We start from the raw sequence: 21412 nt of genomic DNA, 5'->3' as shown, positions 1-21412 counted from the left end.
ATTCTTTTTGGTCATGATTTGTTTCTCCGTGGGATTAGATGGGGTATCGTATGGGGAGATGGGGAGAAGAAGTGAGTATCTTGAAGGACAATTGGGAAACTGGTTATCCCTAGGGGACTTTTGAACCTCTATGACTGATTCCTGCTACAGCAAAGGTTCACTTTTTGATGAATGATGGTGGCACTGATTGGGAGATGGATACAGTCCGCACCTTCTTCCACGAAGAACTGGTGAATATGATCCTGCATGTCCCGATTAGCCGCCATGGCGGAACTGATTTCATTTTGTGGCCTCAAACAAATATGGTGGGTATTCAGCCAGGTCAGCTTACAATCTTGCTCGCAGTGCGAGCTTTTTCTCCCAACGCACCACTGCTTGTAGTGGGTCCTCTTCAGATAGAGATACCGAGGAGAAGAATTGGAAGGCGGTATGCTCAGTCCTAGATCATAGCAAAATGAGGATTGCACTCTGGAGAATGATTCACGACTATCTTCCTACTGGTTATCAGTTAACTAGGCGACATATTCCAGCTGACGACTGTTGTGTTTTTTGTGTTCAGCAGGAGAGGATTGAGCACTTGATCCTGTTTTGTCCTTTTGCTAGGGCTGTTTGGGCAGAGGTGAAAAAGCAATTTCCTCTTCGTTTGTGCAGGAAGGACCTTGTTAATGCCAGGCAATGGATCTTTGATTTTCTAAAGCGGGAATCCATCACAAGTGCCACGGTTCAAGCTGTTATTGTGTGGCATATTTGGGATGCTCAGAATGATGTCAGAAATGATAATGTGTAGCCTCAAGCTTCGAGAGTGGCGTCGAAGATTTTGGTATATGTGGAGATGATTCTGACTCACTTGGGCAGGTCGTCAGATACAGGGAAGAGGTCGGCTAGGGTGGTGGTTTCTCGTTGGATTCCTCCTCCTACAGATTTTACCTGTATCAATGTCGATGTTGCTCTGTTCCCCAGCGGGTTGCCGCATGGGCTGTGGCATTATGCTGAGGGATCACAATGGTAACTTCATCCTTTCTGCCAGCGAGGGATTCGATGGTTTTCAGTCACTGGAACTGGCAGAGGCAATCGCAGTTCGACGTGCTCTGACGATCTCTCGATACCATGGCATTATAAAGGAAGTGCTTGTGTCTGACTACCTCTCTTTGATCCAACGCATCTCTTCAACACGTATGGACCGGTCTCTTCTAGGTTCTGTAATAAAGGATATCAAATCTTTGGCGGCAGACTTCCAGTCTTGCGCGTTTAAATTTTCTAGTCGCAAACTGAATGTGGTAGCACACAAGTTGGCTCGGTCAGCCGAGTCCCTGGTTTGTAATATTTCTGTAGGTGTCACCCCGGAACTGATCCGGGATGAACTCTGTAATGATGCTATTTGGCTCTCTCAAAAAAAAGGGAAAGGAGTTTTGATCGAGTATAAGATCTGAAGAAGAAACTAAGGTTGGAGGGACACATGTGGAAGTGAGGTCAAAACCAGGTGACACTAGCGAGAAAAGCAATTGAGATTCCTTCAAAAAAGGACTCAGGATTGTGTGAGAGGCCAAACTTGTTTGATTTTGCCAAATGAGGTGCAAATTAAGGTACATACAAAATCTCAAGAGACTAAAAATATTTTATGGAAAATTTAATTATGAAAAAATATTCGCTTCTTCACTATACTGATTCACGCAAAAGGTTGTTCCATAAAATTATGTTTTCCGCAAATAACACATAGATAGAACCACCTAGAAATTTCCATGAGTGGTGTATTTAAATAGATAATAATTATCCTTTATTTATACTTGATATTTCATATTTCGGTAATGGGTCTTGTTACTCTTGTATATACTTCCTCCGTTCGTGAATAAGTGTATGTTCTGCTCTTTTGGAAGTCAAACGTTTTCAAATTTAACCTAACTTTTACACAAAAATATAAATATATGTGACATCAAATTACCATATTATTAAACTACATGTCAATATGAATCTAACGGTTTAGTGTCATTAAATGTGCCACGGTTCTAGCTGTTATTGTGTGGCATATTTGGGAGTACTGTTTTTCAAGAGAGTTAGCCAAAACTAATAAAGTTTAACTAAAGACATATCCTAAAGTTACACTTATTTAAGTACGGAGGGAGTACATATGAAAAGAGGGAGCTTATGCTGAACCTTCTAAAAATACAAGGGACTGAAATTAGAGGGAGTGATGTACACCCCACCACCTGGGTTCAAGTCCCCCCGACCACAAATTTAGGCGTCTTACTCTCCCTTTTTTTGCAGGCAAAACTAAACTCTTTTTGGCAACATCTTGGTTCAATCATGTCAGATGAAATTCAGGTAGCCATAGCTAACCGCCATTAATCTGGACTGGTACGTGAATGGATCTAAGAAGTGCCGGCATGTAGTGTTGTATGATACGTCGTATTACAAGTTTTTGTGAGAGGTCGTATTCCAGTTTCTGTGTGGAACGAGTAGCAGCGCGTGGCAGCTTTTAATTTTCAGGTCTACTTGCAACCGTGTGCCAACAACGGCATTAGTGCCGGAGTAAGGGAGGGAGGCCTACTGGAGTGATCCCTCTCATGGACGGCGACGGTGGAATCCCTGCTTCAAGGTTTGATCGTCACAAATTAATAAATCATGCTACTGAAGCTGGGCTAGAGAAGAATTAGTGCCGGACAGCAGCTCTTTTTCTATTGTTCAGAAAGTCAAGTAACAAAGAGATACGCTCCACATTCAGCTCAGACTGTTGGCCTGGGGAAATTCAGTGCAGAACTTTACATACTCTCACCTCGTTCATTAACGCCTGAATCTCTGATCACTTTCTTTATTCTTCGTAATACTAGTACATAGTACAAGGCAATGAGTCTGACTTCTTCCTAATCCTAGCATTCTTTGACTAAAACTGATCAATTGTGTGAACTGCAGACTGGACAGTTGCAGAGAATGCCAAGGCCCGATGAATGAGCACGAGTGCGGACGTCCATTTGTCCTCATGTTTAACAATAACACCGGAGAACTATACGTCGCGGATGCCTACTTTGGCTGAGAGTGGTCAGTCCAGAGGACAACGTCTCCAAGCAGCTTGGAGCCTTGGACCTGAACTGGGCGTGCTCGTAACGAAGCTACTCATTCTAAACCTCTCCCTTCGATCGAGAGTTCCAAGCGCTTCCTCACTGGCTACATGAGGATACTAAAAAAACCTGAAGACTTCATCAACCGGAGATATGATCAAAGGCAAGCAACCAGTTCTAACTGGTTCAGTTTCAAACTCGGTTGGTGTTGTACCAAAAAAGCCACCTAACAATATTGGGAACTCCCTCCTACAGGTTGGGTGAAGTTAAACTGTGATGGATCGGTCAAGTTGGAAGATGGCTCGGCCAAAGCTGGTATGGTGCTTAGATATGAGAATGGCCACATCATTCTCGACTTGTCGTCAGTTGTTAAACTGTTCTGATCCTCTTGAGGCCGAAGCTATGGCATGTGAAGAAGGTTTGAGATTGGCTATGCAAAGGAGCGATAGTCCAATAACAGTTGAGCTCGACTGTTCAGTTCTAATTGATGCTATCAAAGAGAAGAACCAAGACCGCTCGTCAATCGCACATTTGATTTCAGAGATTAGAGATATGTTTAATAGTAATAGAGTTACTTCTTTTGTAAAAGTGGATCCTATGCAAAACAGGGTCAGGGCCGGCTCTGGACCAGGGCAGGAAGTGCGACCGCCCGGGGCCCAGCCTAAATTGGGGCCCAATATGTAGTATACAATACAGGGAAGAGTAGAGAAAAAAGGCCCAGGATCCATGTTGCACACGAAATAATCAGCGATCGCTTCACGAAATAATCAGCGATCCAGGTTCTCGACTGTTCGTTCTCTTGACGGTTGAGTTTCTTCTCGTTCTGAATTGAATCAGCAATCAATTCACGCACAGTCCGCACAGAAGCCAGGAAGAAAACCTCCTCACCTGTATATACTACAATACAGGGCAGGGCTGGGTCACGGTAGAGAGCCAGAGACTAGCTCATGCAAGATTGCACTTCGGCACATCGCACGGCCGCACGACAACGTAGCTGGGAGGCGGAGACGCGGAGTGCAGGCAGGCTCTCACCGATCTGCAGCGGAGATATCAGGCCCTAGGAGATATCAATCAGCAAGCCGTATCAATCAGCAGTCAGCCGGTTCAGGTTAGAAACTACTGACTACGTAGTTGAAAGTAATTCTCTCATCACAAATTTCATGAGGCTCTATTTTAGATTGTTCCAAGTGAAAAATTCTCAATTTGTTGACCAAATTATTGTGTTTATTTTTTGTATCAGTTACAACTACAACAGTCAGGTCTTGCAATCATCAATCATGTTGAATAAGAAGTATCCCTCTGGTTGTCAGAAAAGGAACAACAAGAAAAGAATAGACAAGTTGATTGAATCTCAGAAGGGGGCCATGAATAAATTTGTTTTGAGGAATGACACCAATCACAATTCTGAGCAATTATATATCACCAATGGTGAAGAACAGGCTGATGAGACTGCGAATATATTGGAGGAAAATGATGCTAATCTTGATGCCAATCAGAACACCGAAAGTGAGCATCCTGGCAACATAGATGAGCAAGCTTCTTCTTTTGATATTTATGATCCTAGAACTTGGAATGTTGCTGCATTGAGAGGAATATGCTGGATAGTATTGATCTCGACATTGTCATTTGATGACTTTGCGTCAACAAAAGCACGAAAGTCTCGTTTCTCATGATTACCGAAGTCTTGGAGGTTTGTTCGCATGTTATGTCTCCTTTTGTATGCGTTGTAGCTTCTACCATACTTAGTTTCGAACAAAGATAAGAAAATTTATCAGATGTATGTTGCTACTGAAAAATTATCGGTGTTTATGCAATCGATTTTTTTAACTGTTGGGCCCATTGATAGAGTTCGCCCCGGGGCCTTTGAAATCTTAGAGCCGGCCCTGAACAGGGTTAGTCAGTGTCTACCTAATTTAGCAAGGACATGAGCTAGAACTGCCGTTTGGCTTAGATCGGGGCTTGGTCAGCTGCAGCACCCCACTAAGATGTCTATCTATGGTCCCGTTGGCGATTGGTCAGCTGGAAAGTCTGCAGAACCTTGGGTTCCTGAACCTTCGTATGAACAGACTGAATGGGTTGATTCGTATTGAGATCTGAATGAGGTTCACACTGATTCTGGGTTTGTTCACAATAGCGGCCTTCTTGATCCGTCATACAACCGTTTACTGGTCAGATTCTGATGGTATTCTATGGTGATGTTGCTAAATCTGCAAGGCAAATTACTGAATGACACCATTCCAGCTTGGTCAGCTGACAAATCTTACAACAGTTAATCTGTCTTTGAAGTTTGAATGGATTAGTCGGACAGATGCTTCCTTGGTTTTCACCACTGGTACAACTGCAAGGCCTTACTCAATCAAATAACAACCTTGATGGAACCTTTCCTGCTGAGATTGGCCAAAATCTTCCAAAAATTTCAATGATAAATCTACACAGTCTTCGATGTGCAACAAATACCTAAACTGTCCGGGAGCCCATTCATCTTCGCCGATGGCGTCGAGATCGACCACGAAACATGAGTCGTCTACTTCACAGAGACCGGCACAAGGTTCCTCAGAAGGTAATTTCTACTCAGCTTTCATCCATTTGTGCTAACCTAACGACTGAGGCTTGGATCCTTATAAGGGGTGGCCCGATCTTCTCAGTAAGAAACGGTGGTGATGATGTTCACGGGGTGATTGCAGCGGAGGTAACTTGATGACGTGGATGATAACTTGTATGACGCAACGAGATCTCTCGATTGGTCCCTGTCGCCAATGCAACCGCTCTCAACCCTGCAAGATATTCGCAACTCCACACACTTGCGCACGTAGCCGCCGACCACGAAGCGGTAAGTTGCAACCTTCTAATTCCCAATGGAACAGCAGATTACACAAGACTTTCAGATCTACACAATATCAAGCAATATGGTGTAGGGAATTCAATAGTTTTGCAGAGCAAACAACTAAGAACTAGGGTTTATCTTAAACGTGGTCTAAAGCAACTTTGGGGGCGTCCTGGGCACTTATATAGGCGTTCGGGACGACCTCAGGTCGAAAAAGTACGAAAATAACCGACCCAGAATAGATCTGGTCGAGACAGACTCGGACACGGCCGGTCTGGGGGTGCGGTCGACCGGGCCCGGGACCGGGCTGGCCGGTTCAAACCGGGCCAGGGACCGGGTGCTGACCGGGCGGGTGAATTGTCGCGCAGTAATCCTCCCGGTTGGCATCAGCTGATTTTCCGGTTGGCGCCGGGCCGGATCCGGTGTGCCGCCCGGTTGGACCGGGCCAGGGACCGGGCGCGCCGGTGTGGCGGCCAGTCTGACCGGGTGCTGGGCCGGCCTAGACTTTCTCTTCTCCTCTCGCGCGCTCCACGTCCATCTTCATGTCCAGCTGCTCCTCTCCTCCTCGTGCGATGCTTGTATCCTCTTCATACCTGATGATACATAAGTAATAGGACTTAGGCAGTATAAAGTTCTCATCAATCAAAGTATCGTTTAGGAATAAGTTCACATGTTGTTTAAGTAGCTTCGCACGAGCCCTTGTAATTGGTCCAATCCGAACTTCATTGGACTTGAGCTTCACAGCAGGTTCATCTTCATTTGGTAATGACGGAGGTGGTAGTGTGGTAGGGATGTCCTCATCATCTCCCCCCTTCAAAAGGCGTCGACCTCGACGCTCCAAGGTCTTCTCCGTCATATGGTGTCAAATCAGCAACATTGAAAGAATTACTGACACCAAACTCATCAAGTGGAACATCTATCGAGTATGCGTTATCATTGATCTTGGAAAGCACTTTGTAAGGACCAGCACCACGAGGAAGCAACTTGGACTTCCGCAGCTTCGGGAATCTATCCTTGCGAAAATGTACCCAGACCATATCACCAGGCTTGAACAACATCTCCTTGCGCTTCTTGTTCATCCTTGCAGTATTGCTCTTGCCTTTCTTTTCAATCAACTCTTTAGTCTTTACATGTATCTTCCGTACAAAATCTGCCCTCTTGGATGCCTCCATATTAACTATCTCATGTATGAGCAAAGGCAACAAGTCAAGTGGAGTAATGGGTTTGAAACCATACACCACCTCAAAAGGACACAGCTCCGTGGTAGAATGTACCGCCCTGTTGTAAGCAAACTCCACATGCGGCAAACACTCTTCCCACTCCTTCAGGTTCTTCTTGATCGTGGATCTCAACAGTTGTGACAATGTTCTATTCACCACTTCAGTTTGACCATCAGTTTGGGGATGACAAATAGTACTGAAAAGTAGCTTCGTCCCCAGCTTTCTCCACAGCGTCTTCCAGAAGTAGCTCATAAACTTCACATCACGATCAGAAACAATAGTCTTCGGGACTCCATGTAGACGTGCAACCTCCCTGAAAAACATGTTAGCAATATGCGACGCATCGTCGCTTTTGTGGCAGGCAATAAAATGTGACATTTTAGAAAATCTATCCACTACCACAAATATAGAATCATGGCCTCTTTTAGTACGCGGCAAACCCAACACGAAATCCATATTAATATCCTCCCAAGGTGTAGTAGGTGCCGGTAAAGGAGTATACAAACCGTGAGGCTTCAGCTTGGACTTGGACTTGTTGCAAATAATGCACCGCTTCACATACCTGTCCACATCCCGCCTCATCTTTGGCCAATAAAAAAGGTCAGCTAGCATGAGTAGCGTCTTCTCACGCCCAAAGTGACCCATCAAACCTCCAGCACGTGATTCCTGCAATAAGAGCAAACGCACAGACGATTCTGGAACACAAAGTTTGTTAGCTCTAAACAAGAACCCATCATGTATGTGATATTTTTCCCATGCTTTACCAATAGCACACAAGCGATATGGTTCAGCAAAATCATGATCAGTAGCATATAAATCACATAGTACTTCTAATCCAGGAATTTTAACATCAAGTTGAGTTAATAGCATATTCTTCCTAGATAGAGCATCAGCAACAATATTATCTTTTGACTCAATGAACTCAACCCACTTGTCAAGACGCTTATGCAAAGTAGACTGAGCTTTCAGGTATTTTAAAGCTTCATGATCAGAATGTATGATAAATTCTTTTGGCCACAAGTAATGTTGCCAAACCTCAAGAACTCTAATTAAAGCATACAATTTTTTATCATATATAGGATAGTTCAACTTAGCACCAGACAGTTTCTCAGAAAAATATGCAATTGGGCGACCCTCTTGCATCAACACACCACCAATTCCAATACCACTAGCATCACATTCAATCTCAAATTGCTTATTGAAATCAGGAAGTACAAGCCACGGTGCAGAAGTTAACAATCTCTTAAGTTCATCAAAAGCATGATCTTGGGTTGCGCCCCACTCAAAAACAACACCCTTTTTAGTCAAGTCATTCAAAGGTGCAGCAATAGTACTAATGTTGGACACAAATCTTCTATAAAACACAACTAGACCATGAAAACTTCTTACTTGACTCACATTCATGGGAGTAGGCCAATTTTGAATAGCTTCAATTTTAGACACATCTACTTCTACTCCATGCTGAGAGACAACATAACCCAGAAATATGACCTTATCTTTGCAAAATGTGCACTTCTAAAGATTACCATAGAGTTTATTATCACGCAACACTTGCAAAATATGTCGAATATGTATAGTATGATCAGATTCATTGCGGCTGTAGATTAATATGTCATCAAAGTACACAACCACAAACTTGCCAATAAATTCACGCAAAACATGGTTCATTAGTCTCATGAAAGTGCTAGGTGCATTAGTCAAACCAAAAGGCATTACTAACCACTCATATAAACCAAATTTTGTTTTAAAGGCTGTTTTCCATTCATCCCCTTCTTTCATCCTAATTTGATGATAACCACTACGCAAATCAATTTTAGAGAAAACAGCAGCACCACTCAATTCATCTAGCATATCCTCTAAACGGGGAATCGGATGACGATATCGAATAGTAATGTTGTTTATCGCTCTACAAACTACGCACGTACGCCAAGTACCATCTTTCTTAGGAACTAGAATAACAGGAACATCACAAGGACTAATGCTTATGCGGATATAACCTTTGTCGAGTAGTGCTTGTACTTGCTTCTGTATCTCCTTCATTTCTTCGGGGTTCGTTCTATATGGTGCCCGATTGGGTAGCGAAGCTCCGGGGATCAAGTCGATTTGATGCTCAATGCCTCGTAATGGTGGTAGTCCTGCGGGTACCTCATCCGGAAACACGTCGCCAAATTCCTGCAAAACATTAGAAACACCAAGAGGAAGAGAGGTCATGTCGTTAGAAACCAAAACCGTACCCCTGTACAAAAGCACAAGAGGCATGGCTGTAGGATCCTCGCTAAATTCTCTCATGTCTTCTTTGGTGGCTAATGAGACTAAGGAATTCACTCTCTTACTTTTCGTTATGTCACTAACGACATTACAATTCTCTCGCCTATCTAAAGAAGCATCCTCCAAGTTTACTTCAACTTTCTGACGAGATTCATTGACAATTTGTTGTGGTGACATAGGCTGTAAATTGATTTTCTTGCCCTTGAACTCCAAGTGATATGTATTGGCACGACCATTGTGTTGCACAAAACGGTCATAGAGCCAAGGCCAACCCAATAGCAGGTGACACACCGTCATAGGAACCACATCAAAATCAATGGAATCCTTATACGGTCCAATCGCAAATTCAACACGCACCATGTGGTTTACCTTCATCTCACCATTGTCGCTCAACCACTGAATATAGTATGGATGCGGGTGCGGTAGATACTTCAACTTCAGCTTGGTACACAACTCCTTGCTTGCTAAATTGCGGTAACTCCCGCCATCAATAATGACCTTGCAAGCCTTGTCAGGACCAACTAAAGCCTTTGTTTGGAACAAATTGCAGCGCTGAGTAGATGCACTAGGCAACACATTAAGAGCACGCTGAGACACAACTATAGTGCGAGCTTCAGACGGATAAGCATCTACACCATCACTATCATAGTCATCATCTTCTGGAGCATTTGGATCAAACTCATCTCCAGTCTCATACTCATTGTCCTCATTGATAATCATGACCTTGCGGTTAGGACAATCCCTTCGAAAGTGACCCTTGCCACCACATGTATGGCAATTCATATCGCGGTTGCGCGCAGTAGACATGCTAGAACCACTTGTACTTGTAGCAGATTCGGACTTCTTTGTGTTTTGCACATTGGAGACCGGTTTGCTAGGCGGAGTAGAGTAAGGTGCGGAGCGCGTAGATGGCGTCGGCGCCGTAGATGGGGGCGCCCGAGGCGTGAAATGCCCTGCTCCCGTAGTACGGCCTTTCGCCTTAGCTTCGTCAGCCAACTGTGATTCAGCTTCACTTGCATGATGTAGAAACTCATTCATAGTGGTGTAATTGCAATGACGAACAATGCATTTGATATCATACTTCAAACCATTGAGAAAACGAGTCATTGTCATCTCAAGGGATTCTTTAACACGGCACGCTGCATGAGCATCTCCATCTCCATGTAGTATTCATCAACAGTCTTCACCCTTGTCTCAATAGGGTCAACTTATCTAATATATTGCGCAAGTAATTTGTGGGCACAAAACGCTCGATCATTGCCGCCTTCATAGCACGCCATCTTCTTCGCGAGCACTAACATATCGATCCCACCAACGCAATGCATAGCCATCAAATTCGGAAGAAGCAAGCTTGATCTTCCTATCTTCAGTGTAATTATGTAGGCGCCATAACTTCTCAATCTTCAGCTCCCAAGTGAGGTATTCTTCAACATCAGCACCTCCTTCAAACTTGGGTATGGAGAACTGATACGTCTCCAACGTATCGATAATTTCTTATGTTTCATGCTTGTTTTATGACAATACCTACATGTTTTATACATACTTTATGTCATATTTATGCATTTTCCGGCACTAACCTATTAACAAGATGCCGAAGAGCCAGTTGTTGTTTTCTGCTGTTTTTGGTTTCAGAAATCCTAGTAAGGAAATATTCTCGGAATTGGACGAAATCAACGCCCATGGGCCTATTTTTCCACGAAGCTTCCAGAACACCGAAAGGGAACCGAAGTGGGAGACGAGGCGCCGCCACACTAGGGCGGCGCGGCCCAGGAGGGGCCCACGCGGCCCTAGCGTGTGGGGCCCCCGTCAGCCCTCCGACTCCGCCCTTCCGCCTACTTAAGCCTTCGTCGATAATAGTTCCAGTACCGAGAGCCACGATACGGAAAACCTTCCAGAGACGCCGCCGCCACCAATCCCATCTCAGGGGATTCAGGAGATCGCCTCCGGCACCCTGCCGGAGAGGGGAATCATCTCCCGGAGGACTCTTCACCGCCATGGTCGCCTCAGGAGTGATGTGTGAGTAGTTCACCCCTGGACTATGGGTCCATAGCAGTAGCTAGATGGTCGTCTTCTCCTAATTGTGCTATCATTGTTGGATCTTGTGAGCTGCCTAACATTATCAAGATCATCTATCTGTAATGCTATATGTTGCATTTGTTGGGATCCGATGAATAATGAATGCTATGTTATGTTGATTATCAATCTATCATCTATGTGTTGTTTATGATCTTGCATGCTCTCCGTTGCTAGTAGAGGCTTTGGCCAAGTTTTTGCTTGTAACTCCAAGAGGGAGTATTTATGCTCGATAGTGGGTTCATGCCTCCATTAAATGCAGGACAATGTGAGAAAGTTCTAAGGTTGTGGATGTGTTGTTGCCACTAGGGATAAAACATCAATGCTATGTCTAAGGATGTATTTATTGATTACATTACGCACCATACTTAATGCAATTGTCTGTTGTTTGCAACTTAATACTGGAGGGGGTTCGGATGATAACCTGAAGGTGGACTTTTTAGGCATAGATGCATGCTGGATAGCGGTCTATGTACTTTGTCGTAATGCCCAATTAAATCTCACACTACTCATCATAACATGTATGTGCATGGTCATGCCCTCTTTATTTGTCAATTGCCCAACTGTAATTTGTTCACCCAACATGCTTATTCTTATGGGAGAGACACCACTAGTGAACTGTGGACCCCGGTCCATTCTTTTACATCGAATACAATCTACTGCAATACTCGTTCTACTGTTCTCTGCAAACATCATCATCCACACTATACATCTAATCCTTTGTTACAGCAAGCCGGTGAGATTGACAACCTCACTGTCATGTTGGGGCAAAGTAATTTGGTTGTGTTGTGTAGGTTCCACGTTGGCGCCGGAATCCCTGGTGTTGCGCCGCACTACACTCCGCCGCCATCAACCTTCAACGTGCTTCTTGGCTCCTACTGGTTCGATAAACCTTGGTTTCTTACTGAGGGAAAACTTGCCGCTGTACGCATCACACCTTCCTCTTGGGGTTCCCAACGGACGCGTGTTGTACGCGTATCAAGCTCTTTTTCTGGCGCCGTTGCCGGGGAGATCAAGACATGCTGCAAGGGGAGTCTCCACTTCCAATCTCTTTACTTTGTTTTTGTCTTGCTTTACTTTATTTACTACTTTGTTTGCTGCATTATATCAAAACACAAAAAAATTAGTTCCTAGCTTTACTTTATTTACTGTCTTGTTTGCAATCTCCATATTAAAAACACACAAAAAATAGTTACTTGCATTTACTTTATCTAGTTTGCTTTATTTACTGTTGCTAAAATGGGTACTCCTGAAAATACTAAGTTGTGTGACTTCACAACCACAAATAATAATGATTTCTTATGCACACCTATTGCTCCACCTGCTACTGCAGCAGAATTCTTTGAAATTAAACCTGCTTTACTGAATCTTGTTATGAGAGAGCAATTTTCTGGTGTTAGTTCTGATGATGCTGCTGCCCATCTCAATAATTTTGTTGAACTATGTGAAATGCAAAAGTATAAGGATGTAGATGGTGACATTATAAAATTAAAATTGTTTCCTTTCTCATTAAGAGGAAGAGCTAAAGATTGGTTGCTATCTCTGCCTAAGAATAGTATTGATTCATGGACTAAATGCAAGGATGCTTTTATTGGTAGATATTATCCTCCTGCTAAAATTATATCTTTGAGAAGTAGCATAATGAATTTTAAACAATTGGATAATGAGCATGTTACCCAAGCATGGGAAAGAATGAAATCTTTGGTTAAAAATTGCCCAACCCATGGACTGACTACTTGGATGATCATCCAAACCTTTTATGCATGACTGAATTTTTCTTCGCGGAACCTATTGGATTCAGCTACTGGAGGTACCTTTATGTCCATCACTCTAGGTGACGCAACAAAGCTTCTTGATAATATGATGATTAATTACTCTGAATGGCACACGGAAAGAGCTCCACAAGGTAAGAAGGTAAATTCTGTCGAAGAAACCTCCTCCTTGAGTGATAAGATTGATGCTATTATGTCTATGCTTGTGAATGGTAGGAAAAATGTTGATCCTAATAATGTTCCGTTAGCTTCATTGGTTGCCCAAGAAGAACATGTTGATGTGAACTTCATTAAAAATAATAATTTCAACAACAATGCTTATCGGAACAATTCTAGTAACAACTATAGGCCATATCCTTATAATAATGGTAACGGTTATGGTAATTCTTATGGGAATTCTTACAAAAATAATAGGAATACACCCCCTGGACTTGAAGCCATGCTTAAAGAATTTATTAGTACACAAACTGTTTTTAACAAATCTGTTGAAGAAAAGCTTGGGAAAATTGATATACTTGCTTCTAAAGTTGATAGTCTTGCTGCTGATGTTGATCTTTTCAAATCGAAAGTTATTCCTAATGAAAATAAAGATATTAAGTCATTTGCTACAGCAAACGCCATCCAAGTTATAATTAATGAGAATATAAGATTGATGGCCGAATTGCGTGCTAGGTGGGAAAAAGAAGAAGATGCTAAAGATAATGTATCTAAAGTTTGGACTATTACCACCACTAGTAACGCTAATGCTTCACATGTTGCTACACCACCTACTATCAATGGTAAAATAATTGGTGTTGGCAATGTTTGTACTTCTAATACAAAGCTTGCAAAACTGCCTGAAACTGCTAAAACTGCTGAAACCGTCTGTGATAAAACTGCTGAAATTTTTTCTAATGTTGGGAACAATGATCCCATTGATTTAGATCATAATGGTTTAGATTTTGATGATTGTAAAATCTCTGAAGTTATAAATTTCTTACAAAAACTTGCTAAAAGTCCTAATGCTAGTGCTATAAATTTGGCCTTTACGAAACATATTACAAATGCTCTCATAAAAGCTAGAGAGGAGAAATTAAATCGTGAAGCTTCTATTCCTAGGAAGTTAGAGGATGGTTGGGAGCCCATCATTAAGATGAAGGTCAATGACTTTGATTGTAATCCTTTATGTGATCTTGGTGCAAGTATTTCCGTTATGCCTAAGAAAATCTATAATATGCTTGACTTGCCACCATTGAAAAATTGTTATTTGGATGTTAATCTTGCTGATAATTCTACAAAGAAACCTTTGGGGAGGGTTGATAATATTCGCATTACGGTTAACAATAACCTTGTCCCCGTTGATTTTGTTGTCTTGGATATTGAATGCAATGCATCTTGTCCCATTATATTGGGAACACCTTTTCTTCGAACTGTTGGTGCTATTATTGATATGAAGGAAGGTAATATTAAATATCAATTTCCTCTCAAGAAAGGTATGGAAAACTTCCCTAGAAAGAGAATGAAGTTACCTTTTGATTCTATCATTAGAACAAATTATGATGTTGATGCTTCATCTCTTGATAATACTTGATACACACTTTCTGCGCCAAGCTGAAAGGCGTTAAAGAAAAGCGCTTATGGGAGACAATCCATGATTTTACTACAGCACTTTTGTTTTATATTTGAGTCTTGGAAGTTTTTACTACTGTAGAAACCTCTCCTTATCTCAATTTTGTTGCATTGTTGTGCCAAGTAAAATCTTTGATAGTAAGGTTCATACTAGATTTGGATTACTGCGCAGAAACAGATTTCTTGCTGTCACGAATCTGGGTTGAATTCTCTGTAGGTAACTCAGAAAATTCTGCCAATTTACGTGAGTGATCCTCAGATATGTACGCAACTTTCATTCAATTTGAGCATTTTCATTTGAGCAAGTCTGGTGCCTCTTAAAAATTCGTCTTTACGGACTGTTCTGTTTTGACAGATTCTGCCTTTTATTTCACATTGCCTGTTTTGCTATGCTTGATGGATTTCTTTGTTCCATTAACTTTCAGTAGCTTTGTGCAATGTCCAGAAGTGTTAAGAATGATTATTTCACCTCTGAACATGTGAATTTTGATTACGCACTAACCCTCTAATGAGTTGTTTTGAGTTTGGTGTGGAGGAAGTTTTCAAGGATCAAGAGAGGAGGATGATACAATATGATCAAGGAGAGTGAAAGCTCTAAGCTTGGGGATGTGATACGTCTCCAACGTATCCATAATTTCTGATGTTCCATGCTTGTTTTATGACAATACTTACATGTTTTGCTTGCACTTTATAATGTTTTTATGCGTTTTCCGGAACTAACCTATTAACAAGATGCCACAGTGCCGGTTCCTGTTTTCTGCTATTTTTGGTTCCAGAAAGGCTGTTCGGGCAATATTCTCGGAATTGGACGAAATCAACGCCAAAGATCTTATTTTTCCCGGAAGGCTCCATAACACCGAAGAAGAGCCGGAGGAGAGCCAGGGGGCCACCAGAGGGGTGGGCCGCGCGGGCTAGACCCTGGCCGCGCCCCCCTATGGGGAGGCCACCCTGTCGACCCTCCTGCGCCGCCTCTTCGCCTATATAACCCCTTTCGACCTAAAAACGCAGTACCAATTGACGAAACTCCAGAAAGACTCCAGGGGCGCCACCCCCATCGCGAAACTCCAATTCGGGGGACAGAAGTCTCTGTTCCGGCACCCTGCCGGGACGGGGAAGTGCCCCCGGAAGCCATCTCCATCGACGCCACCGCCTCCATCATGCTCCGTGAGTAGTTCCCCCATGGACTACGGGTTCTAGCAGTAGCTAGTTGGTATACTCTCCTCCATGTACTTCAATACAAAGATCTCATGAGCTGCCTTACATGATTGAGATCCATCTGATGTAATCGGTGTTGTGTTTGTTGGGATCCGATGGATGATACATTATGATTAGTCTATCTATAAAGTTTGTGAAGTTATTGTTGCTGCAATCTTGTTATTCTTAATGCTTGTCACTAGGGCCCGAGTGGCATGATCTTAGATTTAAGCTCTATATTATTGCTTAGATTGTATCTACAAGTTGTATGCACATGTCACTGTCCGGAACCAAAGGCCCCGAAGTGACAGAAATCGGGACAACCGGAGGGGATGGCGGTGATGCGAGGGACACATGTTTTCACGGAGTGTTAATGCTTTGCTCCGGTGCTCTATTAAAAGGAGTACCTTAATATCCAGTAGATTCCCTTGAGGCCCGGCTGCCACCGGCTGGTAGGACAAAAGATATTGTGCAAGTTTGTCATTGCGAGCACGTACGACTATATATGGAAAACATGCCTACATGATTAATGAATTGATGTTCTTTCTTAATGCTTTTTCAATCCTATCAATTGCCCAACTGTAATTTGTTCACCCAACACTTGTCACTTGTTATTGGAGAGTTGCCATGAGGAGGGAGTAGTTCTCCATCAAGGCTAAGGGCTGTACCAGTAGCTATGTGGTTAATCTCTCTCCTATGTACTTCAATACAATGATCTCAGAGCTGCCTTACATGATTGAGATTCATATGAGTTTTGTATCACAATTCATCTATGTGCTACTCTAGTGATGTTATTAAAGTACTCTATTCCTCCTGCACGGTGTAATGGTGACAGTGTGTGCATCGTGTAGTACTTGGCGTAGGCTATGATTGTGATCTCTTGTAGATTATGAAGTTAACTATTGCTATGATGGTATTGATGTGATCTATGCCTCCTTTTATAGCGTGTAGGTGACAGTGTGCATGCTATGTTAGTACTTGGTTTAGTTGTGTTGATCTGTCGTGCACTCTAAGGTTATTTAAATATGAACATCGAATATTGTGGAGCTTGTTAACTCCGGCATTGAGGGTTCGTGTAATCCTACGCAATTAGTGGTGTTCATCATCCAACAAGAGGGTGTAGAGTCTAGCATCTATCTATTTATTTATGTGATCAATGTTGAGAGTGTCCACTAGTGAAAGTATGATCCCTAGGCCTTGTTCCTAAATACTGCTATCGCCGCTTGTTTACTGTTTTACTGCATCTGTACTGTCTGCAATATTACCACCATCCATCACACGCCAGTCCTGGACAGCAAAGCACTTTTCTGGCACCGTTACTACTGCTCATATATATTCATACCACCTGTATTTCACTATCTCTTCGCCGAACTAGTGCACCTATTAGGTGTGTTGGGGACACAAGAGACTTCTTGCTTTGTGGTTGCAGGGTTGCATGAGAGGGATATCTTTGACCTCTTCCTCCCTGAGATCGATAAACCTTGGGTGATCCACTTAAGGGAAACTTGCTGCTGTTCTACAAACCTCTGCTCTTGGAGGCCCAACACTGTCTACAAGAATAGAAGCTCCCGTAGACATCAAGTACTTTTCTGGCGCCGTTGCCGGGGAGGAAAGGTAAAAGGCACTCATACTCCGGTTCCAGGTAACAGTACTTTTCTGGCGCCATTGTGTTTGTGCTCAAAGCTATTTCCTTTAGATCCTGCAATTGCATCTTTTTGTTTCTTGTTTACACTAATTAGGCATAATGGAAAACAACAAAAATATGAGAGATCTTTATGAACTTTATCTTGAATTAGGTCATGATGTGTTTGAAGAGAGAATTAAAAAACCCATGGAACTTTATATGCATGCTAATGGGAATGTTATTAATATGAATGCCTTGAACACTATTGTTGCTAATGCTATGGAAAATTCTAAGCTTGGGGAAGCTGGTTTTGATGAGCATGATCTTTTTAGTCCGCCAAGAATTGAGGAGAAAATTTTCTTTGATGATACTTTACCTCCTATTTATGATGATTATAATGATGTTGGTCTTTTGGTGCCGCCTGTTATGGAGGATAAATTTGATTATTATTACAATATGCCTCCTATATTTGATGATGAGAATAATAATGATAGCTACTTTGTTAAATTTGCTCCCACTATTACTAATAAAATTGATTATGCCTATGTGGAGAGTAATAATTTTATGCATGAGACTCATGATAAGAATGCTTTTATGTGATAGTTATATTGTTGAGTTTGCTCGTGATGCTACTGAATATTATTATGAGAGAGGAAAATATGGTTGTAGAAATTTTCATGTTACTAAAACACCTCTCTATGTGCTGAAATTTTTGAAGTTGCACTTGTTTTATCTTTCTATGCTTGTTGCATTATGCTTCATGAACTTGTTTACTTACAAGATTCCTTTTCATAGGAAGCATGTTAGGCTTAGATGTGTTTTGAAATTGCCTCTTGATTCTCTCTTTTGCTTCAAATACTATTTCTCGCGAGTGCATCATTAAAACTGCTGAGCCCATCTTAATGGCTATAAAGAAAGAACTTCTTGCGAGATAACCCATGTGTTTATTTTGCTACAGTACTTTTATTTTGTATTTGAGTCTTGGAAGTTGTTACTACTGTAGCAACCTCTCCTTATCTTAGTTTTTTTGCATTGTTGTGCCAAGTAAAGTCTTTGATAGAAAGGTTCATACTAGATTTGGATTACTGCGCAGAAACAGATTTCTTTGCTGTCACGAATCTGGGAAAAATTCTCTGTAGGTAACTTAGAAAATTATGCCAATTTACGTGAGTGATCCTCAGATACGTACGCAACTTTCATTCAATTTGAGCATTTTCATTTGAGCAAGTCTGGTGCCTCAATAAAATTCGTCATTACGAACTGTTCTGTTTTGACAGATTCTGCCTTTTATTTCGCATTGCCTGTTTTGATATGTTCGATGGATTTTTCGATTCCATTGACTTTCAGTAGCTTTGTGCAATGTCCAGAAGTGTTAAGAATGATTATGTCACCTCTGAACATGTATATTTTGATTGTGCACTAACTCTCTAATGAGTTGTTTTGAGTTTGGTGTGGAGGAAGTTTTCAAGGATCAAGAGAGGGAGATGATACAACATGATCAAGGAGAGTGAAAGCTCTAAGCTTGGGGATGCCCCGGTGGTTCACCCCTGCATATATCAAGAAGACTCAAGCGTCTAAGCTTGGGGATGCCCAAGGCATCCCCTTCTTCATCGACAAATTATCAGGTTCCTTCTCTTGAAACTATATTTTTATTCGGTCACATCTTATGTACTTTACTTGGAGCGTCTGTTTGTTTTTGTTTTTGTTTTTGTTTTTGTTTGAATAAATGCTTGTGTGGGAGAGAGACACGCTCCGCTGGTTCATATGAACATATATGTTCTTAGCTTTTAATTTTCATGGCGAAGGTTGAAACTGCTTCGTTAATTGTTATATGGTTGGAAACGAAAAATGCTACATGTAGTAATTGGTATGATGTCTTGAACAATGTGATACTTGGCAATTGTTGTGTTCATGATTAAGCTCTTGCATCATATACTTTGCACCTATTAGTGAAGAAATACATAGAGCTTGCTAAAATTTGGTTTGCATAATTGGTCTCTCTAAGGTCTAGATAATTTCTAGTATTGAATTTGAACAACAAGGAAGACGGTGTAGAGTTTTATAATGTTTACAATATGTCTTTTATGTGAGTTTTGCTGCACCGCTTCATCCTTGTGTTTGTTTCAAATAGCCTTGCTAGCCTAAACCTTGTATCGAGAGGGAATACTTCTCATGCATCCAAAATACTTGAGCCAACCACTATGCCATTTGTGTCCACCATACCTACCTACTACATGGTATTTCTCCGCCATTCCAAAGTAAATTGCTTGAGTGCTACCTTTAAATTTCTATCCTCTATCTTTACAATATATAGCTCATGGGACAAATAGCCTAAAAACTATTGTGGTATTGAATATGTACTTATGCACTTTATCTCTTATTAAGTTGCTTGTTGTGCGATAACCATGTTCCTGGGGACGCCATCAACTACTCTTTGTTGAATATCATGTGAGTTGCTATGCATGTCCATCTTGTCTGAAGTAAGGGAGATTTACCACTTATTTAATGGTTAGAGCATGCATAATGTTAGAGAAGAACATTGGGCCGCTAACTAAAGCCATGAATCATGGTGGAAGTTTCAGTTTTGGACATATATCCTCAATCTCATATGAGAACATTAATTGTTGCTACATGCTTATGCATTCAAGAGGAGTCCATTATCTGTTGTCTATGTTGTCCCGGTATGGATGTCTAAGTTGAGAATAATCAATAGCGAGAAATCCAATGCGAGCTTTCTCCTTAGACCTTTGTACAGGCGGCATAGAGGTACCCCTTTGTGACACTTGGTTAAAACATGTGCATTGCGATGATAATCCCAGTAATCCGAGCTAATTAGGACAAGGTGCGGGCACTATTAGTATACTATACATGAGGCTTGCAACTTGTAGGATATAATTTACATAACACATATGATTTATTACTACCATTGACAAAATTGTTTCTTGTTTTCAAAACCAAAGCTCTAGCACAAATATAGCAATCGATGCTTTCCTCTTTGAAGGGCCATTCTTTTACTTTTGTTATTGAGTCAGTTCACCTATTTCTCTCCATCTCAAGAAGCAAACACTTGTGTGAACTGTGCATTGATTCCTACATACTTGCATATTGCACTTGTTATATTGCTTTGCATTGACAACTATCCATGAGATATACATGTTACAAGTTGAAAGCAACCGCTGAAACTTAATCTTCCATTTTGTTGCTTCAATGCCTTTACTTTGAATTATTGCTTTATGAGTTAACTCTTATGCAAGACTTATTGATGCTTGTCTTGAAAGTACTATTCATGAAAAGTCTTTGCTTTATGATTCATTTGTTTACTCATGTCATTACCATTGTTTTTGATTGCTGCATTCATTACATATGTTTACAATAGTACGATCAAGGTTATGATGGCATGTCACTCCAGAAATTATCTTTCTTATCGTTTACCTGCTCGGGACGAGCAGAAACTAAGCTTGGGGATTCAGGAAACCCACGAACGCTGCCAGAAAGCCTCCAGAACGCCGCCACATCGCGAAACTCCGTCTCGGGAGCCAGAAGTCTCCGTTCTGGCAGTCCGCCGGGACGGGGAATTGGAGGAGATCATCGCCACCATCACCACCGACGCCTCTCCATCAACCAGCCATGTTTCCCCCATCCATGAGTGAGTAATTCCCCCGCTGTAGGCCGAAGAGGATGGTAGGGATTGGATGAGATTGGTCATGTAATAGCATAAGATTGTTAGGGCATAGTGGCTAGTGTCCGTAATTGGTACTTTATTGATATTGTTGCAA

The 21412-nt window shown here is 41.8% G+C and overlaps 1 pseudogene; it reads left to right on the top strand.

The window, feature by feature from the left end:
- Window positions 1–21412, top strand: part of LOC139831594 (protein STRICTOSIDINE SYNTHASE-LIKE 10-like) — a 147542-nt pseudogene that overhangs the window by 10572 nt on the left and 115558 nt on the right.

This window comes from Lolium perenne, chromosome 5 (genome assembly GCF_019359855.2).
Source record: "Lolium perenne isolate Kyuss_39 chromosome 5, Kyuss_2.0, whole genome shotgun sequence".
NCBI classification, from domain to species: domain Eukaryota; kingdom Viridiplantae; phylum Streptophyta; class Magnoliopsida; order Poales; family Poaceae; genus Lolium; species Lolium perenne.
This window is presented reverse-complemented; position numbering and strand designations above follow the sequence as displayed.